General features: G+C 40.3%; 1 protein-coding gene and 1 pseudogene across 1 annotated transcript in view; both read left to right on the top strand.

The window, feature by feature from the left end:
- The window catches only part of LOC141082449 (gastrula zinc finger protein XlCGF66.1-like), a 533,652-nt gene that overhangs the window by 212,906 nt on the left and 305,230 nt on the right, over positions 1 to 15,516 (top strand). The gene's annotated exons all lie outside the window — the stretch shown is intronic.
- The window catches only part of LOC141082298 (uncharacterized), a 77,232-nt pseudogene that overhangs the window by 5,177 nt on the left and 56,539 nt on the right, over positions 1 to 15,516 (top strand).

Here is a 15,516-nt window from a genome sequence, read left to right as displayed (position 1 = left end):
GGGGGCTGTGCTGATGTACGGGGGTCTGTGCAGGCATCGTCCGATGGGACTACAAGTCCCATCTGGCGATGCCTGCTACCATGACAGTGATTGACACATTAGCCAATGATGGGACAGTAGTAGTCCCATCATCCGGCTAATGTGTTAAATGTTAAAAAAAATAAAATATATATATACTACATACATACTACATACATACTACATGCATGCTACATACATACTACATGCTACATACATACCACATATATACTACATGCATGCTACATACATACTACATGCTACATACATACCACATATATACTACATGCATGCTACATACACACTACATGCTACATACATACTACATATATACTACATGCATGCTACATACATACTACATATATACTACATGCATGCTACATACATACATACTACATGCTACATACATACTACATGCATGCTACATACATACTGCATGCTACATACATACTACATACATACTACATGCTACATACATACTACATACATACTACATACATACTACATGCATGCTACATACATACTACATGCTACATACATACCACATATATACTACATACATACTACATGCATGCTACATGCTACATACATACCACATACATACTACATACATACTACATGCTACATACATACCACATATATACTACATGCATGCTACATACATATATACTACATACATACTACATGCATGCTACATACATACTACATGCTACATACATACCACATATATACTACATACATACTACATGCATGCTACATGCTACATACATACTACATGCATGCTACATTCATACTACATGCTACATACATAACACATATATACTACATGCATGCTACATACATACTACATGCTACATACATACTACATATATACTACATGCATGCTACATACATACTACATGCTGCATACATACTACATATATACTACATACATACTACATGCATGCTACATTCATACTACATGCTACATACATAACACATATATACTACATGCATGCTACATACATACTACATGCTACATACATACTACATATATACTACATGCATGCTACATACATACTACATGCTGCATACATACTACATATATACTACATGCATGCTACATACATACATACTACATGCTACATACATACTACATATATACTACATGCATGCTACATACATACATACTACATGCTACATACATACTACATATATACTACATGCATGCTACATACTACATACTACATATATACTACATGCATGCTACATACATACTACATGCTACATACATACTACATACATACTACATGCATGCTACATACATACTACATGCTACATACATACCACATATATACTACATACATACTACATGCATGCTACATGCTACATACATACCACATACATACTACATACATACTACATGCTACATACATACCACATATATACTACATGCATGCTACATACATATATACTACATACATACTACATGCATGCTACATACATACTACATGCTACATACATACCACATATATACTACATACATACAACATGCATGCTACCTACATACTACATGCTACATACATACCACATATATACTACATACATACTACATGCATGCTACATACAATACATACATAGACATACAGTACATATAACATAGAGTAACATACTTACCAATACTTGTCACATTGTTCCCTGAAGCCATTGTCTTTTACGGAATAAATATTAACATAACAAACCCCAAAAATACTCACCCATGATCCGAAGCAGTCCACGAGTGTGTCCCACGACGATCTTGGGTAGAGAACTGCAGCATCAGCTGATGCTGCCGTTCTCTACGGGCTGCAGGAATCCAATGACGGAAGGTAGGTATCCTTCCGCACTGTATTCCTCCTCCACTTAAAAAAAAAAAAAAGTCCCTAGTCTCACTTTATGCCATTGCTGCGTGGGAAATTCCCACACAGCAATGGCATAAAGTGAGACTAGGGACTTTTTTTTTTTAAGTGGCAGAGGAATACAGTGCGGAAGGATACCTACCTTCCATCATTGGATTCCTGCAGCCCGTAGAGAACGGCAGCATCAGCTGATGCTGCAGTTCTCTACCCAAGATCGTCGTGGGACACACTCGTGGACTGCTTCGGATCATGGGTGAGTATTTTTGTGGTTTGTTATGTTAATATTTATTCCGTAAAAGACAATGGCTTCGGGGAACAATGTGACAAGTATTGGTAAGTATGTTACTCTATGTAGTATGTAGTATGTAGTATGTAGTTTTTTTTTTTTTTTTATTTTTTTTTACATTCAACACATTAGCCGGATGATGGGACTACTACTGTCCCATCATTGGCTAATGTGTCAATCACTGTCATGGTAGCAGGCATCGCCCGATGGGACTTGTAGTCCCATCGGACGATGCCTGCACAGACCCCCGAAGCCTGCACAGCCCCCCGGCAGGCCGGCACAGCCCCCCGGCAGGCCGGCACAGCCCCCCGGAGCCTGCACAGCCCCCCGGCAGGCCGGCACAGCCCCCCGGCAGGCCGGCACAGCCCCCCGGAGCCTGCACAGACCACTGGCAGGCCGGCACAGCCCCCCGGCAGGCCGGCACAGCCCACCGGAGCCTGCACAGACCACCGGCAGGCCGTCACAGCCCCCCAGCAGGCCGGCACAGACCACCGGAGCCTGCACAGACCCCCTGGCAGGCCGGCACAGGCCCCCGAAAGGCCTGTACAGACCCCAGAGAGGCTGTACAAGGCAAAAACAGGGTTTTTCTTATTCCGATACCGGAAGTCCCATAGACTTGAATGGGACTTCCGGTATCGGAATCGGCGATACCGATACTTTTTTTTAAGATCGGCCGATCCATTCCGATCCGATACTTTGAAGTATCGGACGGTATCGCTCAACTCTACTTACCACCCATCAGTGTTTTTCTTGTCCCACTGGGGATAGGAACGGCGAATTGTATCCTCGGACGGTGCTGTGCAGATGGTGAGGTTTGGGGGGCCCAGCCTTTCCCTTCCCGCCACAAGAAATCTGCAGCTGACACCTGCGATGGGGGGTCCCTCAGCCAACCCCAGAGTAGCGCTGCTCCTTGGGATGGGGTCCACTTTCTCTTCCTTGGGGGCTCTCGGGCCTGGCGTCATGCCACTGGAACTTGCCAGTCATCACGGCGGGCCGGCGAAGCACATCCAGGTGCGGTGGGAGCCAGGCTGCTGAAGTACAGTGGTGTCCACAGCAGCTGTCGGGGCCAGCAAAGCATCCGGAGCAGTGTCCGGGAGCAGGAGACTCGGCCATGTGTCACTTCCGGGCGTGGCCACGCATCATTTCCGGGCCGGCCGCACGCCGGTCATGTGGGCCGCATCACTGCCGGGTCGCGGCAGAGCCCAGCGGTGGTGGCTGCCACATGGAGCGGCTTTGACAGCACGGTCACGACGCACAGGAGCGGTCATGGATGAGCAGGATCAACCAGGTAAAAGGGGGAGGGCTCAGTACCCACCGCCGGCCATCCTGACTTGTGGGAACAAGCTCAGGCAGTCTGCACCGCATGATGGAGGACACAGCCAGGCCTGAGGGAGCAGGGCAAAGCACGGGGCACGTGAGTAGGCTGCTCATAAAGCCATATCACAAGTGCCATCCTAGTACCCTATAGACACAAAGGTAATAAATATCTGCGTTTTAGGGAGAGCCTTCCACCCTGTCAGCAGTGAAAAGGAAATCGGGGAAAAAATGTCCCATTTGTACAGCCAAATTCCCAGAAAATTGGCCAAAACCACGCTGAGGCCTGTACATTTAAAATCGTCGGGACGGAACAGACGTCATTAATGGCTGATATGAGGTCACTAATAAGACAAGAAGTCCAGACTTCCATCTTGAGCCTAAGTCTTCTGCATGCCAACCAAACAGAACCCCAGAGGTCGTGAAAGAGGCCTAGGGAGTCTAGCCCTTCCTCAGACGAAGAGGATTCGGAAGATTCAGAAGAGGATCAGTAACAGGAGCCGATAGGAAGGGGGAAAAGATATCTATTTTCATCAGCAGACACAGATGAGCTTCTGCAGGCTGTTCGGGACACTATGCAATTACAGGACTCCCCGGAAGAAGTATCTACAGTTAGGTCCATATATATTTGGACAGAGACAACATTTTTCTAATTTTGGTTCTAGACATTACCACAATGAATTTTAAACAAAACAATTCAGATGCAGTTGAAGTTCAGACTTTCAGCTTTCATTTGAGTATATAGGAAGGAGAGAAGTCCGGCTTTCAGGATCGCGCTGTTCTAGTCCAAGGTTCACAAGGAGTTAATCCAAGGACCAAGCAGTGATTATAACTTTCTTTTTATTCCATAAACTCTACGCGTTTCGTGTACACACTGTACACTTCCTCAGGAGCAAAGTTACACTGGCATCACATTCCATTCTCCTTATATACTAACTCCCCCAGGAAGTGAGGTAGGTGCTCATTGCACTTAAAAAAAAAAATTCACACATAACTATCAACATAATGTAAAATCACAAAAATCACTAAAATTCATCTATAAAACACACTTATATAAAAACACACATATCATAGAATCGTAGAGTTGGAAGGGACCTCCTGGGCCATCTGGTCCAACCCCCTGCTCAAAGCAGGATTCGCTAAATCATCCCAGTCAGATGTCTGTAAAACTTCACACTAGAAAAAATGTAAAACATTATAATAAAATTATGATTATACTCAATAAAAGTCTAAAATTCTTGGTACATCATATCAATTAGCAGAACAACATTCACAAATCTCTTATATAACTGCACTTATATTTTCCTTTCAGTATTAACCCTTCATTCAACATATTATACTTTTACTTTCCTTATATTTCAGGCAGATGATCATATATTAATTAATGTATGCGCTCCTATGCGGATTCGATCCTGCACAGCAGACCCTTGCTCTGCACTCAAGAAACTTTTCTGTTCTCTCAGCCAAAGGCTCCACATCTCCAGAGCTGTCAGTTCCTTTTCAAGGCACTAGCCAACTATTCCAATCATAGTAAAATACCGCCGATTGTATCTCTTTATATGTTAGCGATATGATCATTCCCTTGCTGTAATGTTATAGCATGGACATCACACAATTATCAGATGCCAATACTACTCTAATCCTTAGCAGACAAATATGCAGAGCACCAAAATTATTTAAAGATGTCAGATATTTCATTTAAACCGTATGGTTGCAGAGTCTGCAACCTGTGAATCCAGTAAATTTCCTTTCTCATCAGAATGACACTCCTGTTCACAGAGTCTTCTGAAACATAATCAATTGGGGCCACTTTAATACATGGTTTCTTCCCATGTTTTATAGTGCAATGTTTTGATACTCCATGGAACATAAAACCTTCAATTATATTGTGTCTGTGCGAATTCATGCGGTTATGCAGTTCTTGTGTGGTTTTACCCACATACTGTAAACCACATTCGCATTCTATCAGATATATCACAAAACTACTTTTACAATTCAGGGAAAACTTTATATCAAACACCTTATTATTCTGAATTGATCTGAATGTGGTCATATTATGCATAATCATGCCACAACACAGACACCGAGCGGTATTACATTTAAAGACTCCTGGTTTTTTGCACTGTTCATCACTAATTTTTTCTTTTTTCAGGCGACTGGGGGCCAGTATATTTCTAAGAGTAGAGGATCTTTTAAAGGTTAGTCCTGGTTTATTTGGTAGCATACTCCCCAACACTGGATCATTAAGAAGAACAGACCAATGATCCTGTAAAATATTCCTAATTTTTTTATTTTGTTTAGTAAAATTAGTTAAAAAGTTTAAGGAGAAACTATCATTCTCTTTTTCTTTTTTCTTAGGATTTACTAGGTCCATCTGTTCCAAACCTGCGCACTCATTATATGCTTTTTCTAGCAGTTTTTTTGGGTAGTTTTTCTCAATAAACCTATTTTTCAATTCCTTGGCTTGTAATACAAAATCTGACTCTAAACTACAATTTTTCTTAATCCTTTTATACTGGTTCTTCGGGACATTGATTAACCATTTATAATAATGGCCACTATTAAAATCTAACAGACTATTTGCATCACACTTCTTAAAAAAGTTTTAGTAAAAATCTTCCCTTCTGAATGGAAAATGGTCAGATCCAAATAATCTATACTCTCCAGCTCATTAACATGTGCCACCCTGTTTTTAAAGGGACCAAAAGTAATTGGACAGATTAAATTATTGTAAATAAAATGTTCATTTCTAGTACTTGGTTGAAAACCCCTTGTTGGCAATGACTGCCTGAAGTCTTGAACTCATGGACATCACCAGACGCTGTGTTTCCTCCTTATGGATGCTCTGCCAGGCCTTCACTGCGGTGGTTTTCAGTTGCTGTTTGGTTGTGGGCCTTTCTGTTTGAAGTTTAGTCTTTAACAAGTGAAATGCATGCTCAATTGGGTTGAGGTCAGGAGACTGACTTGGCCATTCAAGAATATTCCACTTCTTTGCTTTAATAAACTCCTCGGTTGCTTTGGCTTTATGTTTTGGGTCATTGTCCATCTGTAGTATGAAACGACGACCAATCAGTTTGGCTGCATTTGGCTGGATTTGAGCACACAGTATGGCTCTGAATACCTCAGAATTCATTCGGCTGCTTCTGTCCTGTGTCACATCATCAATAAACACTAGTGACCCAATGCCACTGGCAGCCATGCATGCCCAAGCCATCACACTGCCTCCACTGTGTTTTACAGATGATGTGGAATACTTTGGATCATGAGCTGTACCACGCCTTCGCCATACTTTTCCATCATTCTGGTAGAGGTTGATCTTGGTTTCATCTGTCCAAAGAATGTTCTTCCAGAACTGTGCCGGCTTTTTTAGATGTTTTTTAGCAAAGTCCAGTCTAGCCTTTTGATTCTTGATGCTTATGAGTGGCTTGCACCGTGCAGTGAACCCTCTGTATTTACTTTCATGCAGTCTTCTCTTTATGGTAGATTTGGATATTGATACGCCTGCCTCCTGGAGAGTGTTGGTCACTTGGTTGGCTGTTGTAAAGGGGTTTCTCTTCACCATGGAGATTATTCTGCGATCATCCACCACTGTTGTCTTCCGTGGGCGCCCAGGTCTTTTTGCATTGATGAGTTCACCAGTGCTTTCTTTCTTTCTCAGGATGTACCAAACTGTAGATTTTGCCACTCCTAATGTTGTAGCAATTTCTCGGATGGTTTTTTCTGTTTTTGCAGCTTAAGGATGGCTTGTTTCACCTGCATGGAGAGCTCCTTTGACCGCATGTTTCCTTCACAGCAAAACCTTCCAAATGCAAGCACCACACCTCAAATCAACTCCAGGCCTTCTATCTGCTTAATTGAGAATGACATAACGAAGGGATTGCCCACACCTGTCCATGAAATAGCCTTGGAGTCAATTGTCCAATTACTTTTGGTCCCTTTAAAAACAGGGTGGCCCATGTTAAGGAGCTGAAACTCCTAAACCCTTCATCCAATTTTAATGTGGATACCCTCAAATGAAAGCTGAAAGTCTGAACTTCAACTGCATCTGAATTGTTTTGTTTAAAATTCATTGTGGTAATGTCTAGAACCAAAATTAGAAAAATGTCTCTGTCCAAATATAAATGGACCTAACTGTATACAAGATGAGATGTTCGGCGGTTTGCGTACCCAGGTCACTAGAGTGTTTCCAGTTAATAACCATATCCGATCCATGATATTGGAGGAGTGGGAAGATGTGGAGAAGAAGCTAGTAGTACCAAGAGACTTCAGGCTCCGATTGGCTTTCAACACAGAGGATATAAAGACTTGGGACTAGGAACCCAAGATAGATGTTCCATTGGCCAAGGTGGCAAAGAAAGCAGCGATCCCGATCAATGACTCCTCCAGCCTGAAAGAGCCGATGGATCGCAAAGCCGATGGACTATGGCCTGGTCCATGCATTTATGGGTGGACGACCTGGAGGAACATCTCAAAGCCAAAACTCTCAGAGAAATCATATTTAAGTCTCTGTCTTTGCTAAAACTCACAATAGGATTTATGGCATACGCATAAGCAGAGTCAGTGCGGTTCGCTGCCAGGAGCGAGTCATTATCTTGAAGAAAAATATATCTCCCTTTCTTACTTTTGAGTAAGAGCACGGTGAGGATGAAAAGGAAAACAATGTTGAATTGTGGATAAAATAAATCATGTTTAAATGTTCATTCAAAAAATGATTACAAAAATGAAGAAAAGTAAGTTCATAGCACACAAAATATAAATGTTAGTTTAAAAGAAGAAAAAGCATTTTGGTTCTTACATATGGTCTTGAGCAGCTGTTCTGTGTGTGTTCGAGAATCTCAAGGGATATGAGATCTGACTGAACAAGAGTTAGGTCGACTTATATACTATTTTGACCTTTAAACTACAACCACATATGGTGGCTTGCCTCTATGTTCATAACTTCTTCCATATTAAGTGAACCCTAGTTATTTTACAATATGCATATAGTTATTAATGCATTTACCTTAGCCTGAGTAACTTAAACCTAGGGCCTGTAATCTTTAGAACCATTCATCACCTCTAAATAGTCACATATTGACAGGTCTGACAAGTGACCTATACGCCTGACAAGCGAGGTACAGATGTATGAGCAAAAGAACCCAGAATAACTCAGTCACTCTCTAAAATAAGCAGAGCTTGTTAGCTGGACTCTGTATGTGTGAATTAATCTATATTACTTTTTATTATAGAAATACTGATATTTTACAGTCCCCCCTGATTATGATTTGAGAAATATAATCCTAAACTCATTCTCTCACCATTCGTATCACATTCATTCTTTATTCTGAAAACCTTGTATCAACATCTGCTCTGAATGTCATCTGAATTCTCAAACCTATTAAATCAGAGAGTTATATTTTTCTGTTTTAACATCTCTTTTAAAATATCATCTTCCTTTTTCATTTCTATCTTTATATTCTTATAAATTCTCCTAATTTTACACATAATAACTATTTGATATATTACACACAGCATAACTATAATAAATATGATAACAATCGGATTAGATGATACATTCCCTGCTGCCATTTTCGCTGAAGACTGTGACCAACTAGTTACGGATTTTCCTAAATTTCTCCACCAAGATGAGCCTGACATACTCGTCCATTCATGGTCAATATCATTTAGATTACCTTGTTCATGTCTGAATACAATTTCAGCTTCTTTTAATTGTTTTGTCAGCAGATTTAATAAACCCTTGTCTTTCTTTATCTCATTTGTCCACAAATCCCAAGGGAATTTATTGACTTGTGACAAATTGAACTGGATCGGAAGGATTTTCAGACGTCTTGAGCCTATTGACGTAATATTAATACTTCCTTCTTTCTTTGTGAGAGTTTTAACATTTCCCTCAATACAATATAAACCCATTGTCAGATTTTCGACATGTACACAAGATGAGAAGAATGCAGAAACTGCTTCTCTTCCTGACATGACTTGGAAACAAATCCTGTTAGCGCTTACTGGTGTCACCGGGTCATGTATCGTGTGGACATTCTCAACTCTGGCATGACATGAGGTATGATTATGGAAACATGAATGATAAATGACTTTATCCTGTCCAGGTAGACACATTACCTTGGAAACAAAATTTAAGCATGACGAAATGTCTAATTGTTCAGTGTTTATACCATCAAATGCAAACTCTGTGTAGTGTAATTGATAATATAACAATTGTGTAGGGCTGACAGGAAGTCCCAGAACACCTATAGGAACCAGGGTTTCTTCTCTTCCTGACACTGGAATCAATGATGTTCCTACACAAATGTTCTGTTCACATCCTAACCACTTATTTACCCACAAATCTGTATGGTTTATCGCAAAGTTATATTCTATAGGCAAATCTCTCATTAGTCCTAAAGGGGTAATTCCACTTTGTAAGGCTTGTGCAATCATTGTCAGATTGGTGGAATATTCAATCTGAATTTCTAGACATGTTTTGGCCACTTGAGATTCCTGTTCACTTTCCATTAAAGCTAAAGTAGCATCTTGTAGACGTGATACAGAAGATCCCAATACAGCAGCAGTGTTCAAAACCATCTTTTCAAGGACTTGATTCAAGCTTTTCTGAATCTTTACCCCTTTTCCTCCAATATACCCAATATTCTCCAGATCTGATTTAAGTGTATGAATGTCCATAGTGTTAATTAAACTTCCTACTGTTCCTAATCCCCCCAAAATACCTTCTAACACTCCCCTCTTACTCCTAACCTGTGTTGAAGTTCTTTTCCCAAACCATTGTTCTATTCCCATCTCCATGTTAGTGAGATGTGACTGACACTGGGGATATCTAGAAGAGATTTTCCAGTTAGACATGTTAAAGGTCCATACCATGGTCAGAAACACTCCATCTCGTAACAGAGGTTTAGATTGGAATTGATTGATTTGGAAAGGAGTAGATGGTTGAAATCTTGTCTGTGTGCATACATTATCTACTGCTGACCATATATTTACCTTTACATCTCTACATTGTTTGTAGTTATATTTCGTTAAAACGCAACATTGGTAAAGTCCAGAATCTTTAGGAGATGGATTATCTACAGAAAAAATAAAATCCTTATTCAACCATCTCACGTTACCGGATTGACCTCTGTGTATAACATTTGTTGGACCATTTGAAAAACTTCCCAAAAATGATTTATCTTTGGTCCATGATAACAGAGATTCTGAAGGTAGCTCTAACCTCGTGCTGCATTTTAGTAATAAAGGAGACATATTTTCTTGACTATATACTGCTTGTGGTGTAACCCTTACTTCTGGAGCTATAGTATTTGAAACTGTAAAAACTACAGATACCTGTACTTGTACTGGTTCTCTGGTTATCTGAAAATTCCATGTTTTTACCCAATCCTCGTCTCCTTCTGTAATAGAAAGAAATGCAGGATCTAAAACTTTCCCAAATAGTTGTGTCCTTAACAAAGCATCTGTTTTGGATGTTTCAACTTTCCCTTTTGCGATCATCTCATTTGTAATATCGCCTGACCACACAGCTCTCTCTTCACCTCTTATCTCTATATTCCAGAATAACACATCTGTAGGACTACATTCCCATGTGCCTGTCTTATTATTGTGTATATAATCTCCTTGTAACTGTGTGAACTTCGTCTTAGGTCCTGTGGCTGCATGTAATATTATGTCAGTGTCATGTATGAAGTGTAGCTCAATACAGCATTTTGCACCAAAACCCATGCAAATGTTTCCAGTAATATCTACTGAATCGTCCGGTATGTCCTCATCTATTAAGCTTTGTAGATTCGTTCCTCTTGGTTTCCTTGGATGTAAAGTTCCTTTGAAAAGTTCCTTCACTAGTATTTGTTCCATGGTGTGAAATATCTTCAGCGTAGATCACAGTTGAAACAGTACAAAACAGCAGAAATGTGATTCCCATCAGATAGTAGCTTTTCCTGGGAAATGTCTTTTTCTCCTGAAGGATTGGTGTTGAATCCCTTTCGTCAAAGACGTGGAGTTTCGTATTCCAGTTCTTATTGGAATCCATTTCTTCCTAAAAGAAATGCAGTATCATTATTTTGCAATATACAGTTTGCATTGATCAACATGTACCCACAATTTTTGTTGTCTGCGGGTATTTTTAACCACCTTAGATGCTCGTTGCACAAGAATCATCACTTGTCCCATGGTTTCGATAATTTCAAAGGGACCTTCCCAATTACTTTCCCAAGGTCCATTCTTCCTGAAAGTTTTAATCATCACTAGAGCCCCTTTCTTGAATTTGGATACATATGGTGGCTCCATTCTCTGCATTCTTGATGCAGCATGTGGAAGAATTGTTTTCAAATTTTCCTGTAACAATTGCAACCATTTGGACCTTGCAACAGCATCTTTTTGTGGTGTAGACAAAAATGGTTCATGAGGAAAAATCAATGGCATTTTTCTTCCTGTCATCAGTTCAAAAGGAGTAAACTGAGTTGTGGCAGAGGTTGTTCCTCTTACACTCAACAGTACAAAAGGTACTGCATCAACCCAAGTATTGCCTTTGTCCAATAACATCTTGGCAATTCTGGATTTTATTGTTCTATTCATCCTTTCCACAATACCAGCAGACTGTGGATGGTAGGTTACATGAAACTGCTGCCGTACCCCTAGAATAGCACAAACGGCTTGCATGATTTTTCCTGTAAAGTGACTTCCTCGATCAGAGGTGATCATTCTTGGGATCCCCCAAGTACAAAAGACATGATTAACTAATGCTCTAGCTGTAGACAAAGCATCATCTTTCCTGACAGGTAAAATTTAAACCCACTTAGAAAAAACATCTACTACAACCAATGCACACCTGAGACCATTTTTACCTGATGGTAATGGTCCAATGTAGTCAATTTGTAGCGTAGACCATGGATCATCTGCAGGTGCGATTCGGAGTAGTGGCGGCTTCTGTCCTTTTGGTCTTGGATTAATTTGGGCACAAATGAGACATGATTGAACAATGCTTTGCACTGTCTCCTCCATCTTTTCCCAGTAAAATTTCTCTCTGAGAATGCCTAATAATTTTTGTTGGCCCAAATGACCCAAACTTTCATGATTGTATTTTGTGAACTCAACCTGTAGATGTTTTGGGACAACAGGATGTGTCAAAGAAATGGTTAATCTTAGTTCTCTAAAATCTAGAAAATAACTGAAAAACAACTTGTAACCCATGACACCATTTTAATTGTTATCATCTGTCTACGTGGTTAGATAATTCTGCCAGTGGTCAGTTCCAAATTTCCCTCTCATTCCCTTGAATAATGTCTAAAAATGTCAAGGCCAAATATCTATTTGGCCAAAAAGTACTAACAGGATATGGTTTCCACGAATTGTTAAATTGACATAAGGGAAATGCCAAAAACCCCACATACTCCCGTCACCCTCAATTAAATATATTTTGTAACACATGATATAGTTGACATCTTGTTATATAACTATCATTCTTGCCAATTATTGTGTAAGCTATCCACCATTTTTTCAATTGTTACACAATGTTATGGAAGTGTCCATATTTGTTCATTTCCTCTTCTGTTATCCTATAAAAGATCAAGCCCCCACCTTAATAAATGATGAGATTAACTTGACAGACAAGCAACCTGTGTCTCTCGTTTTATTTCTCCACTCCTAGGTTCCTAGGCAAGAGAAACTCTACCTGAGCACTACCCGAGGTTGGTGAATAGAGAAAAAATCCCGACGCTGACAACTTGGAGGCCCACAGCGGGATTGTATTCCCCTTTAACTATCAATTTGGACTGAAAAAGATTGCCTTGCTTCTGTCGGAGGGAGAGGAGAAAGAGGACACCCGGGTAAGTGAGCATTTTTGCTCGCATCCTTTCTTGCCTCCCTCAGACAAGGTAGGTAGGTCAGTCTGTCTAGATTTTTGAATGGGAATCCCCTCAGGAAATAAAATTTAGGTTTATTTCTATCTCTTTGCTTTAAATCTATTTTGTTTTGTGTTTTTGTTTATTGTTGCATATTTGTATTTGTTTATCTGTCTAAAAATACTAACCATCCTAACATCCTAATTTTTTTGTTTGCTTAATTGTTTAATTGTTATTGCAAAGCAAAGACCAGGTATAGACTAAAAGTGCTGCTAAAAATTTTTCTTTGATAGTCTTAAAGGATTGCTGACTGCTGAAATTGTGTGCCTGGTGTGTCTGGGTTACTGAAACGATTGTATGAGAGTGGTATGTTGTATGTAGTATGTAGAGCTGAAAATAAAAGGTAATGTTGTGTTGCACATGTTCCTCCTTTCTCACTTTGATTGCTATTTTGGTTATTTTTTGGCTGGTGGATTATGACTTCACATGTTTTTGTTGTTGGGCTAGTTGCTAGGTTGTAAAAGGGATAAGAGTTGGTTGGTTGTTTGGTGTGAATCTGCGAGAAATAACATTGAAGAAGTATTACCCAGGGAGATTTGATAAATGTCCTGTGCTCAGTGTGTTCAAAGTATAGTTATAAAAAGTTTGCAGACAGATTTGACCCCACGTTACTGGCAGTCTGATGAAAAAATCACTGGAGGTGTTGGTTGGTGGGCAGCTATAACGTGGCGTGGACCTGAGAAAGTGTATCTTCTGGCTATCAACATTCATTTTAGAGTACCTCGAAATATTTTTGCGGTTGGATGTGAGTTAACAGAGGTATTGAAAAGAGCTGGAATTGAAGGAGGTGGTTATTGTCCAGTAGCATTAAGACACTTTGAGATGAATACTCAGAGTATAAATCTGTAAATCTGTGAAACATATGTATTACATGCCGTGTGAAAACTGCTTGTGCTCGGTTACTATAGTTGAAAAAAAGAGTGAGAAGATTAAGGTCCGATTGGTTTTTGGAAAGAATACATTTGACGCCAGTTGTTCCCCATCAGTATAGAAGAGGAAACAAATTGTATAGAGTGTTCTCTTGTCACGTGGTACCACACCCACATGCATTACTGAAAAGTTGGTCATACATCTTAGAGACTAGATGGTACATGCCAAGGTGGCAAGATAGTCTCGCATGAATATTATTTTGATTTCTCTGGAACAGACTCAGGAATAGACTTGGCATGCTCGGAGTCTAGCGAGAATTCAGATTCTGATGTATGAGGAATATGTAGGGCTTGCTTTTGGAATAGTATTGTTTGTAGCGATATATAGTTACCTGTTCTACAAGGTGTGTAGTAGAATCAGGACAGAACAGAGAGTAAAAGTTCAGCTTGTTACTCTGGAAGCAGAGATTGCTGGGCATCATAATCGTCCAGTGGGATCCTGCTAATATATATATCAGAGCTGAAGATAGGAGTAGCTAACCTTGACAGCTTCTGACAGCTTTTTGCTATGGGTATTAAATTTACCAGGCCAGGACGGAAAATGGATCCAAGATATAAAATGAAGGATCTGGTGCGCTTGGAGCATGGGCAAAAAGCAGTGAAAAATGCTACAAAAATTTTAGGGCGAGCAGGAATGCCGAAGAATGGGTGTTTGGATGTTGAAAGATGGAAGCAATTTAGCAGAGAACATGAGAAATGGATTGAGAAAAATGGTTATGAGGAGCAGGTGGCTGCACGGATGAGAACAGCTGAGCAGCATGATCCATATTTTAATACAGATGATGATGACGAGGGGGAGTTAGCCCAAAGTAGGAGAGGGAGAAATCAAATAGCGCAGGGACGAGCAGCAGCCCCTCCCTTACAGCAACAGTCTGTGTTAGCTGCTCCCTCCGCCCCTTTGAGTGAGAGTGGGGAAATCGCTCTAAGCGACCCAAATATTACCAGTAGTTGCAGTCCTATAAAAGATAGATTCTATCTCTTTCCCACTGGTGATTCTATGTCCACTGAGGTAGTAGCTTCAACTCCAATGGCTAGTACTGTGCCTTATTTTTCTTCACCATCATTTTTGTCTCCACCAGACCTACACATGTCAGGACCCCGTTCTGGCCAGGTACCGGTGATTTATCAGACACCAGGAACCCCATACATTCAGTATGTGGGGGAGAGAATGATTTCTCAGGCATCTC

Source organism: Dendrobates tinctorius, unplaced genomic scaffold (genome assembly GCF_039654945.1).
Source record: "Dendrobates tinctorius isolate UK_male_01 unplaced genomic scaffold, ASM3965494v1 ptg000017l, whole genome shotgun sequence".
Classification (NCBI taxonomy): Eukaryota; Metazoa; Chordata; class Amphibia; order Anura; family Dendrobatidae; genus Dendrobates; species Dendrobates tinctorius.
This window is presented reverse-complemented; position numbering and strand designations above follow the sequence as displayed.